The following is an 11,711-nucleotide window of genomic DNA, read 5'->3' as shown; positions in this document are numbered from 1 at the left end:
GTTTTTACTTCTGAATTGACTCCTTAATAATTAATATTGCCAGAAGGGCCAACAAGAGGTAAAGCAGATAAATGAAGTTAACCCAGTTCTTGTTTGGGAGAGAGTTTACCAGCTTCTTATGGAGTGAATTTACTCCTTTTGGTGTTCACCATTTGAATGCTGTCTGCAGTTTCCTAGGCACCTTTGATTTTAATGTCACCCTTTGGTGTCAAGTATAAGCACATACTTGGGTCATTCCCAGACCTCGTTGTCATCTCCATTTTGTAGATGCTGATGCAGAGGCGCAAATAGGTGAAGTCACTCGCCTAGATCACTCACTGAGTGTCACCTGCCTGGGGAACCCTCATTCATTTCACAAAGACCATTCACCACTCTCCTTTGATGTTTTAGCCTTTTAGGAGAACTAGAAATTATCAATGCCAGATCTCAGTGAGTTGAAAATGGACATCTCAGATATTCAAATAACACTGTCCTTGAAGCCTTGATCTCCGTTCCTCCTTGAAGAGCCCCATTCAAACTTTTTGTACCTCCAGCGAGGTCTGTCCTGGTACAAGATGACACTGTACCCATCTCTAACTCCCTTAATTAGGTTTTCTCATATAAGGTCAGTGGACTAGACAGCTTTGAAGTTTGCTTTACCTAATTGCACACAAGCCTTTTGAACAGAGTCTGCTGTTGGTGGGCTGGGAGGGCATGAGAACGGTTCAGTCAAGTGGCTGCCCAATCGCTCCACCTGTAGGAAGGTGGAGGAAAATCCTTTGGGGTTCTCAAAACACTGAAATCCCTCTTTTTTTCCAGGAAGAGCTTGTTGTGTCTGTTGCGCAGCTGGACAGGCCTTTCTGGGCACTTCTCCTTTCCTCTGAATGACGCCACCCAGTAGCCATGACCGGCCAGTAGCTACAGCAGCTGCACCAACTGCTGGCTTGAGTGTCTCCTCTTGATGGAGACATCCACGGACTGCAAGGGCAGGAGGGAGAAACCTGCGGAGTCATCGCCTTCTGCGGCAGCTGAAACCACAACTGCCCGCAAGACCCAGAGGAGTGAAGCGGGGGGTTTGATTTCCTGAAGCAACGCTGCCGACACTGTGGAGAGAAAGAAAAAATCACGGGGAGGAAAGGCAGGCAGAGGAACTAGAACTGGTGGTTTGAGTCTCCCCCCAGCCCAAGAGAAACCATGGAGCTCTTCTTCTGATGGTGCCTCCTTGTGTAGAATTGTGGTCCTGAAACAGTAATAGCTACGACTCGGGGGTTTGAAGCTGCGTGCAAGAAGAAACAGGAGGTACCCCACATCGTATGTGTGTGGTCTTTGTTGAAAAGGTGTGTGAGGCAAAAGTAAGAAAGATAAGGAAATGAAATGGAACTTTTTTTTTTTTTTACTAGATCTTGCTGGTTTTACCATCTCACATCTAGTCTTGCCATATAGTGAAAATTCTGCGTTTCATTTGTAAACTCGGGAATAGAGCTGCAGTGCTTTATCAGGCAATAGAGGAGGGCTGCTCAAGGGGCCCCACATGCATGGCTGAGTTTCTTAGCTAGTGCAGTGAGACACGTGGAGCCAGGCTGCAGTAATGTGCATTTGGCACTGATTCTCTCACCTGATTACACCATCCTTCCCCTCTAGTGTGACTGGCACTGCTCAGCTTCCATGCCTGAATTCACAGCTCCCACAAACTGGGCAAGTTTCCAGCCCATTATTAGTTACCTTATGTCTGTGTTCTTGAGATCAACTGCCACACTCTTACCTTATCTTTTCTCCTTTATCATATGTTATTTGGAAGGCAAACTTCACATAAAGGATCACTTCTATCTAGTATTTGTTCATTGTTTAGCACCTAAGGAACATTAATAATAGCGATATTATAGTAAATCACAGCATCACGCTAACACATGAGTTAATATTCCTTAAGGTCCTGTGTCAGCTTACTGAATTACAAGGAAACATATTTTGGTACATTAACTAAAGGACTCATGTACTTGTCAAGACTCAAAGCCAGATCACAGGTTTATGTTTCTCTTTCTAACACTGCTGCTCATTCTAGACCTCCCAACAGAAGTGCAGAGTGGTTGTTCTTTCCCTGCACCTGGAACTAGAGATGTTAGCAATTAGAAGAAATGCACACAAAAAGAAGAGCTAGAACTTGGCATAAAGGAGGCACTGATTTTAAACAAGTTTGGAAGTGTATGTATTTGATGTTTTCAAGTTTGTCTTTGGGATGTCAGTATTTTGGGAATGTGGAAGGGGTACGTTTAGCTAATATTTTATCCAGTTATAAATAGAAGGCTCTGTGTTCTTAAGGAATCTAAAAATTTCTACTGGTATAAATTGCCATAGTTCTGCTGATTTGAAAGAGGAAGGAGACAAGAGGGATGTCCTGGCTGGGGGTAGGTTAACCCCCCTGGGGTTGCTGAGCTGATGTGCTACTCCTTGTTTTGCTGCAGATTTCTTGTGTGACCTTGGGCAAATCATTCTCCTTCTTGGTATCACAGTTTCCCATCTGTAAACTGGTGAGAGCAACAACCGCCCTGCCCCAGAGGGGTGTTTGGAGAATAAATATGTTAGAGGCTTGGAGCTACTGGAGTACAATAGTGACAAGGTTCTGACAAATACTGAAGACAGATAGAAGCTGACAATCAGGCAGTCTGCTATTAGGGGCTGATTCATTCTCTCTGGTTAATGCATATTTTTAGCAGGCTGTTATTGACTAGACAGGCGCACAAGTCTGCCAGTTAACAATGTTATAATGAACTAAATCTCTGCACCAGCAGCCTTTTGCAGGGTGAATTCAGAACTCCCCAACCCCGTGGCACAACACCTGCACTACTAATAACGGGTGAAGATTTTCCTATAAGTCAAGCGGAGATACCATGTGCTGCGTGAAGCAAGTGCCCAAGTGCAACTGGCATTTCCATTGTGGGAGCTTTGGTGTGCAGAACACTGACAATTAAGAAGTCTTAGGTGGCCATGGATTTATTACAATGTGTTCATAAAACCTTGTCAAGGCACCATTTCAATGCAACTCATGGCCAGATATTGCGGTGATTGGTGCTTAGAGCCCCTCTGCAAGCTGCCCTGCAATATGATCAGGGAACACTGCTTAATTGTATTTCTTTTACAAAGTGATGAAATGCAAAACTCTGCTCCCGGCACGCTGGCTGGCACAGGAGTCTCAGCAAATATGTGATTCTCGCGCTGCAGCTGGACTCTAATGACATGAAAGGTGCTAATGCAATGCAACTGGAACCTTTAATTATCCTAGTGACTAATAGGAAATCTCTCAAAGGGTCCAGGAGAAAAAGCCTTATTCTTCACTCAGAGCTCCCTGAACTGTGCTTAGCAAAGGGGACAGACAAATGGCAAGTCTGAGAAGAGACCTGAGCCTCAAACCTACCGTGTCTGGGAGAGGGTTTCTCTTGACAATTAGCTTGTCAGATGTATTAAGTAGAGAGGGAAAATGACACTGGGCCCATTGCTGACTTGTACTAGTTGGTACCTAAACTTGTTCTGCGTCCTGCAGGTAACTGGATAAACCTGCTGATGGAACAAAAAGATTTGGATTGACTTTGAAAGTGTTTGTGTTCAAGGAAGAAATAGAGTGACAGACAGACAGCTGTCTCCCACTTGCTAATTGAAAGGAAACTGTAAGATCTTAATATACCTTGGGGATCATTTCTGTTTGATATAGAGTTTCAGACCCCATTTCTCAATCTTTTTGTTTTAATCAAAAATCTTCTTTGCTGACCCATCCAAGCTGAAAGCTATGCAGGCCACGTTGCCTGGATTTTATGGAGCAACGCACAATGTATGTAGGGCTGGGTAGTTCGTCACGTTACTTGGTGCTGTTGCTGCCTGTTTTTCAGACTGATGCAGATTCAGCCTTGTGTCACCATCAGCTACAGCAGTTTTTCTTCACTAATTACGGCAACCGAGGGTAAAAAGGGAACAACGGCTTATATGATATTACCCGGTAGCTCAGAGGTAAGAGCAGTCTGCAGATATAAGAGAAAACCTTTTCTCTAGGTCTTTATTCACCGTTTCAAGCTCTTGAGAAAACTTGGCAATGCTAGATAGTACAACATCAGTTACAGGGATTTTAAGGACAGAATGAATCACTTTCCCAAAGAAATGAAAAAAATCAATGTCATGATTTAAACCATAACATTTAATCCAGTGATTTCTGCCCCAAATACTTCAGAAATTAGGCGACTGTTGAGCTGCTGAAGTAGCAGCCGTGGTGCTGAGAGCATTAGGGGTCAAGGCAGGGAGTCAGAAAACCAGACCAAGCCTTGCCTCTCATGTCATGTTCCTGTGGCACGGCATGTGTGGCGCCTATAGCAATGCAGAGCTTGTGTATGAGTGTGTGAGAGTGTGTGCGCGTATGTGTGCGTGTGGGTACTGCTGCCCTCTGCCAGGGAGAATTACAGCAGTTTCACAACTGTGCCCTGCAAGGCTTGGCCTTGGATTTCTCAGGTGAAAATGCTGGTGCATTGGCCATGAGCTGCACCAAATCAAAATAAGAAATGCCCTGCGAATTAGAAATCACCCATTACCAGCCAGTTCTAATGCACAACCAGCTATATCAGTGCCTTTGAAGCATATAAACGTATTTGTTGCTGCCACCATGCAAGCCCAGGCAGTCCAAAGTCTGTTACTTCTTTCTGTTCCTGCTTTTCTGGTTAAATGCACCTGGGAATATGTAATTGTTTATGTCATAAAACATTCATCCTAAACAAACGGGATGGGCAAGCCAGCTGAGCAAATGCTGGGGAAATAAGTTAAAAACCCCTGGGATTGGTATAATTGGTAGTGCACTTGTGAGCAGGATGAAAGATGTATGTTTTATATGAAAGTATAAAGAGGGGACAGGCACTGTGTGTACCTGGAGAGAAAGCATTCCATGTGTAACTGTGGCTTGGCAAAAGCACGGGCGCTGTTGTTAGAAACACGCAGAACAGATCCCTGGCGGAGCAGAGGAGCGATGTGATAAGAAATTTAAAGGCCTGTTTTAAATCTCTAACAGTGATCTCTGATTTACATCAGTGCAAACAAGGGCAGAGACATGGCCTAAGTCAGAGCTGTAGGCATTGTTCAAATGTCTCGGTTGTTTTGTTTTTGTTTTGTTTCCTATATAGATAAAAGATAAAGAAAGCATATATTCTTTGTTAAATAATGCTCAGTGCCAAGGGACTTTCCACGTCTTAAAGCTGGGGCTGAAGAAGTTAGCTTACATGTGGAATTGCTGCTGATCCAAGAGCACAGAAAATAAACAGTACATGTACCTCCATCCCTTGAACCCTGTGAGCTAGTTTTGCGGTTATTGTTCCCTTTGGGATTGTCTTATCTCTTGCCATGTTTACAGGGTTCACCTTGTCTGCTACCCTGAGCCTCCCTGCCAATCACAAAGCATTTGAACATACATGGAGGTTGGTTAGAGTGCAACACTTGGAGTGGTGGACATCACACGGGTAGCTCCAAAGAAAGTGGTGAGGAGACAATGAATTTAAATGTCAATGTGACTGTGTAGATATAAGAATTAAACAGACTTATACAGTGAGCAGGGAGCTCCCATTAAATAGAGGGAGTATGTCTATGGGAGAATCAGTAATGTATCTGATACTCAACGTTGCTAGCGTTTTCTCAGCTGCAGTCAACTGCTGCATGATTAGATTTGGACTATTTCTTCTTTGTCATTCCATTAGCAAGCACTAAAGCACGATGAATGTGTATGAAAGAAAATACATCTCAGATCTAAAGTGCCAAATCATCTCTGCAAAGCTAGACCCTTCCAGAGCAGATAAGAGACTTTTACCATTGCTTTGCTTTTTCTTTTATTTCCTGACTGGATCAGAGACAACTTTTATTATGGATGTTTAATCTTTGCACTGTGGTAGAGATGCCCGCTGGTGGCAGCCTCTTCCAGACTGTTGGCCAATCTTGGTCTGTTATGATTGTGTTACATGTATCTTGGTCCCAAATGGATAGATGCACATACATAAACACATTTCTCAGCAATTAAGTGTCCTGGCTAGGAAACAACCCAGTGGCAATATTACATGAACTGAAGTTGTCCAGGAGGTAATCCAATTTTCTTCTTTGGCTCCTTGTCATTTTTTAATTGAATGGCAAGAAGCTGGTGTCATTGCTGCATGGTAGAGTTGTGTAACGACGAAGAGGCCGCCAAATGGCTGGGAGTCAAGAAGCACACTGAGCCTCATCCTAAGAACTACAAAGCCACTCAATACAAATGACTTTTTGATGTCTCTAAGATAACTCTAAGAAGTTAAAAGTAAGAAATGTCCGCTAAGATAGAAGCAGATTCCTCTACATTGTAAAGAGAAGTGAAAAAATACAACTTGCAAATATTTGCCTGTGTATCTCTCTCCATGCTGTTGATTATGCTTCACGTTGTTTTTCTAGCAAACAACATTCTAAAAGTAGCCTGAACCGCTGCAGTATTGCTCCTGTACACCATGGTATTTTGATTTCTTTTGGATTGCAAGCTCTTGTGCTGTTTGGTAGGTTCCTTGAACACCTAGCTATGGGACACAAGTGATTTGCTGAAAATCTCCACTTTCCTGGGAAAAAAAGTCCTTCAAAGGCTGCTTAAGTGCCTAAAACCATGGCCTCAATGCTCTCCCAAGGTTGCAAAACCCAGAGGCAAATAAACCAAAAAACTTTAAACTGAAATGAGAATGATGATTTTTCCTCAGTCTCATGATTTTTGGTGAGCCTGACTCATGATTTTGAATGCTTAAGATTTGCAGTACCCTGTGAGGTAGATACAACCACTGCAGGACAGGTCCGAACAGCCCCTTAAAAAATCATTTATTAGCTCTCCCTTCCTTTGTACTCCCTTTTGTTGGGTGCATTTAATTAATTAATTTTACATGTTCTTTCTGCCTGTCTAAAAAAAATACTTGTGGATTCAGGGTGCCAATAAAAAGTTCTTTTATTTTAAAATTGAAAGATGAAAACCAGCATAATGAACTTGCCACTTCCTTAGAGTTCTGGTAACTTGGGTGTGATCTGATGGTACAGAATGATTCATGGGATAAAATTATAGACTTATGCAGGTGTGTACAAGAGCCTGGGTGGGGTGTAGGCAAACAGGGAATTTTATATGGCAATAAACACGGGCATGTGGTATAAAGAAACTGTACTGCCTTAAAAAATCTTATTTTATTTTATTTTTATTTGATAAGGACAAATTGAAGGACCTTTCTGGTCAAACACAAAGACATTGCTTTCCTCTATTTCTGCCAGAGTCCAACAGAGAGAGCACTATAGACCTTGGAGCAGGTGGAGCCCTTGTCTCATTCATTCCTAGCACCGTGCAAAATCAACGTGCAGCTCACGCCTGGATTCTCCTTGTACCTGCAGTCTGCTTTTATTGGAATTGGACAACACGGCAGTATTTAAGCTCAGGTAAACCTTCTTTTAAGGAGACTGTTTTTGGGGCTTTCTCCTTGCACAGCCTTTAGCCCTGCGCTCCATCTCACAGAGACAGTCGGCGTTTTCGAGTTCCCTGATGGAAAGGGTAGGTCCCATCTAGTCTGGCTGCTGGGCTAAGTGAAAAAGCTCTGCGCCTCCGAGCAGCGAGTTACAATCTCACACCTGATCATAGTGCCAGATACAGTGAAGGTCAGAAGGCCAAAGGTTGAGAAATCTGGCTTGCAAAGCAAACAGAAATGTTTCTGTTTGCAGACAGAAATGCTGACTGTACATAGAGCCACAGGAACTTCCAAACCACAAGAATTGCCTCTCACTGCTTCCCTCTTCATCTTCTGTTCCTTCACCACCAACCTTTTCTCTTTCTTGCCACTGTTGGCCTGAAATTCTTCTTGCCTGAAGCCCCTTCTGTCTGAGACAGCCTACACACGTCTGCCTGAACACCTCTGCTGATTTCAGAGCTCATCAGAAGAAAGATTTGAAAAAAAGATAGACTAACTGTGAAGCTGGTATAAAGTTATACAGCTCTGCTGAAACCAAGGGAGTTAGGCAAATAAGAATTTTTGAAATGTCAGGGACAGATGTTTGGCTTTTTTTTTTTTCTTCGTAGTTTCTCCCTCCCTCTGTGGTTTGTTATCGTTCAGCTCTACAAGGCTTTGTTTAACTCTAGGAAAGGCCATAGGAGTTGGAATTAGATCCAATTTTGTTTGCACAGGAGTGTGTGGCTAAGGCTGGGTCTTGGAAAAGGGTGTATAATACACTCAGAGGGTTTTGGAAGATCATCGTAACTGTTGCTTGAGTACCAGGCTCACTCTCTTCTCACAATATCTTACTCCACAGACAAGACCTATTTGCCAGAGTAAAGGGCACAGTGAGATACTTCTGGAAAAGGATAACTGTCACTTGTCCTAAGGCAGCTCGAAGAGAAGTGAGCGTTATGGGACGTGTAGGGTTCTGGCCCATAGATGGTTCTGGCATAAGGGACCATTATCACCCTAAATGCCAACATGCCCCAGATCATGACTGGAGCTCTGTGTTGGGCGTTGGGAGTTCATGGGCTCCTTAGCAAAGAGATGATAGAAAATTGCTCCATTTTACACCATCCAGGTGTAGGTGTTGGGCTTTGGACGAAGTCAGCACAGGTTGTGTTCATCTACAGCAGCTGATCAGCAGTTCCTGATACCTGGACACCTTTTGCTGGGGTCAGAGCTGGGGTGCTGAAGGACACAAGCGGTAACATATAGAAGTACAGATCTCTTGTCATCTTATTGCTACCAGCTCAGCGTAAATCCAGTCTATTTAAGTGAGCAGTAAAGGCCACCCCAGACTGTCCAGAAAACAAAATCAGAATGCAGTGCTTTCTCTGCATAAATAACTAGCAATTCCTGAGGAAATAGGTCCCAGATTTCCCTATGAATCGGGGCCTTAAGTTCTGACATAGGGAGCTATTCATGGAGGGAATTCTAATTGAGTCAGGTTGTGCTTTTTCCACAAATTGTTTACCCTCTGTCTGGGTCTTTACTGGATTCCTAAAGGGACCTGTGTTGCACCCAGGTGCTGTGGTGGTTAGGCAGATTTAGGTGAGCACTCTTTGCATGCAGAAGTCAAATACTAAGGATAAAAAACATGTCGATGGTCCATAAGAGGGACAGATCATATGGTCACCATCTGGGGCTCGGGGATGGCTCTGCGCAGTTGCTGTGCCTTTCTGTGTTTCCACAACAGCAACCAAAGATGGTGACATGGAGGAAATTAATGCCAACTGCCCACTCATTTCCTGACTCTTTGTTATACATGCTTCAGTGTTTTTAAAAAGAGAGACGGCAACATAAGGAATCTGGAGTCTCATCTCTGACAGGTGTGGATTGAAGTGAGTGAATGGAGTTATCGTGGTGTAATCCAGGTTAAAAAGAAGTAATGGGCCCTGTACTCTATGCTGAAATTCTCTCATGAAACTTTTCCCAGAAATATCAAAGAATATTAAAGTTCTTTAGGAGCAGGGACTGTCTCATACTGTGTGTGAACGGTGTCCAACACAGTGGGGCTCGCTCTTGGCAGAGACCTCTAGGAGCTACTGCAATACATGTAATAACATCTAACTACACCTTCAAGACATGGTGTAGGGAAATACATTGTGTTAACTCAGTTGAGTCCCTGCCTAACCTGTGATTTAGAGGGGCCCCTCCCTCGACATTCAAAGGAGGAAATGAAATCTTCCCCAGGGAAGAAGTTTTCTGACCTTTCAGAGGCAGGGTCTGTGTGTATCGGCTACAAAGGAGGAGCAGGAACCGGGACACTTAGGATCGGTTCCCCAGTTTGGCTACCTGGCCTTTGGCAACTCACCTAATTACTCTGGTTGACAGTTGCCCAATTGTCATAACAATTCTTTTCTTTCCCATAGCAGGGTGGGGATGGTCGAAAGGGAAGCAAATTCTTCCTGCATTGATGATTACAGAGTGCTTTAAGGTGCTCTGGTGAAAGGGCAAACGGACAGTAATAGATCACATTCATCTCTGCTAGCTGGTCCCTAAAAGCATTTACTGAGGAGACTGAGGCTTGCTTTCTGTCTTCAGTACTAACTCTTTAAGGAAACAGTTGCTTAAGGTAACATTTTTCAAAGTATTCAAGTGAGTCTTCCATATCCTTTTGAAAGTGAAGGTATCTCAGACATTACATTTCAGAAATACACCTGAGCCCCCAACACATTTGAAAACACCCACATCAGTTTTTTCCTATGTGAAGAGTATGAAATTATAGAGCCATCAACTGACCCCAGGAAATTAACACTCATATTAGTAAAATCTGAAAAATTAATATCCCATAGCTAGTATGTCACTAAACAAAGAAATTTTCCCCTTATTGTATTCAATCATATCGAAACCCTCAGCAGACTTGCCTGATTCACTAGCCATGAAATCTTGGTCTTATCCTTTGATCTTTCTTCAGATACTACTTCAGGTAAGGATACACAGACTCCCCTGGCTTGCCTCCAGCAGGGAGAGACTAAGACGGTTTCTGTGCTTCTATAGGCTAATTAGCCACTTGCAGGACCCTGGAGAAGTGTAATCCACAGTTTTCCTTCACTACATCCGTTCCTGTAAAAGCCTGGATCCTGGTCTTTACTTCAACACTGGGGCTGACAGAGATTTCTGATCTCCAAATTAAAATAAACTTCTAGCAAGGCCCAGTTCTAGTAAAAGAGCCATAGTATTGAGCTTGATAAGCCATGTTGGAGGAGGTTTGTAGACACTGAGGTATTAGATGCTATGGAGGTACAAAGGGTTAACTTCTTTTTTCCTCTTGCACAGTCACTCCACAGGCTGCACATGGGTGTCTCAGGCATGGAAGAGGGCAAGGCAGAAAAACTGTCTGTGGGAAAAGCTGCATTCCATACCCTGAACCTCCACATTGCAAAGTTTTTCCTGCCTCCCTCTAAGTTATTTTGCTTTCTTGTTGTATATCTAACTCCTAAGGAAAAGACCTTGCTGACTCAGCCCGAATCCTTTTCTGTTGAGTCACCCCCTTCAGCTTCCAAATTAAAAGTCCAGTAATTGCCTGTATATGAAGGTTTAGACAATTGCTGCCTTATAACCTCAGCATGAGCTGTATGTGGAATTTCTCCTGTTATATGTGAAAAGACAAGCTTAAGTGAGATTGTAGTTAGAGACAAAACTATTGGATGAGCTGTTCTGCCCTCCTGACGTGGAAGGAGGGCTCCAGACATCCAGGTCCCCCAGTGCAAGATAAACCCTGCTGGAATGCTGCATTCTGACCCAAAGGCTGCTCAGGAACGCTAAGATCTGATGCCAGATCCCAGCTGCAGTTAAGAGCAGGAATGTATCTAACAAAAGACAAAGGACAACCTGGCCTTCTCTGCCGTGAGCTCTTTGTGTCTCACATCCTCCATCCAGCGGGTGCTTAACCCATTTGCCTTTCTCAGCTCCAAGTGCTAGAGTTACCCTCGTGCTACGTAGTAGCCCAACACGAATCGCTGCCCACTACCAGCATCTGCATGCTCCAGTTGCCCTACTCGGTAAGCTGACAGTGCTTCCGCTTCCCAGGTCTCTGCCTTTCCTTCACGTGTTCTCAAGCCCTCTGCTGTGACCACTGCCTTCTGCTAAAGCCTTCCTTCTACACTTGCCAGGCAAGATCTATTATTCTCAAAGGATACTGATACAGAGCATGAACCTCTTCATATAACCCCTTGAATGTCTTTTGCTGCTGTCTTGTGTTAGGATAGGCAATGCTGCCATCTCCAATATGAA

At 43.7% G+C, this 11,711-nt stretch overlaps 1 long non-coding RNA gene across 1 annotated transcript; it reads left to right on the top strand.

The window, feature by feature from the left end:
* The first annotated feature begins 1,021 nt into the window (after positions 1 to 1,021).
* LOC309447729 lies at positions 1,022 to 7,399 on the top strand. The gene is made up of 3 exons (XR_014185662.1): positions 1,022 to 1,316; positions 5,357 to 5,480; positions 7,261 to 7,399. It is a non-coding gene; the product is annotated as an uncharacterized lncRNA (long non-coding RNA).
* The last annotated feature ends 4,312 nt before the right edge of the window (positions 7,400 to 11,711 follow it).

This window comes from Streptopelia decaocto (assembly GCF_964273445.1).
Source record: "Streptopelia decaocto genome assembly, chromosome: 18".
In the NCBI taxonomy this organism is placed as follows: Eukaryota; Metazoa; Chordata; class Aves; order Columbiformes; family Columbidae; genus Streptopelia; species Streptopelia decaocto.
This window is presented reverse-complemented; position numbering and strand designations above follow the sequence as displayed.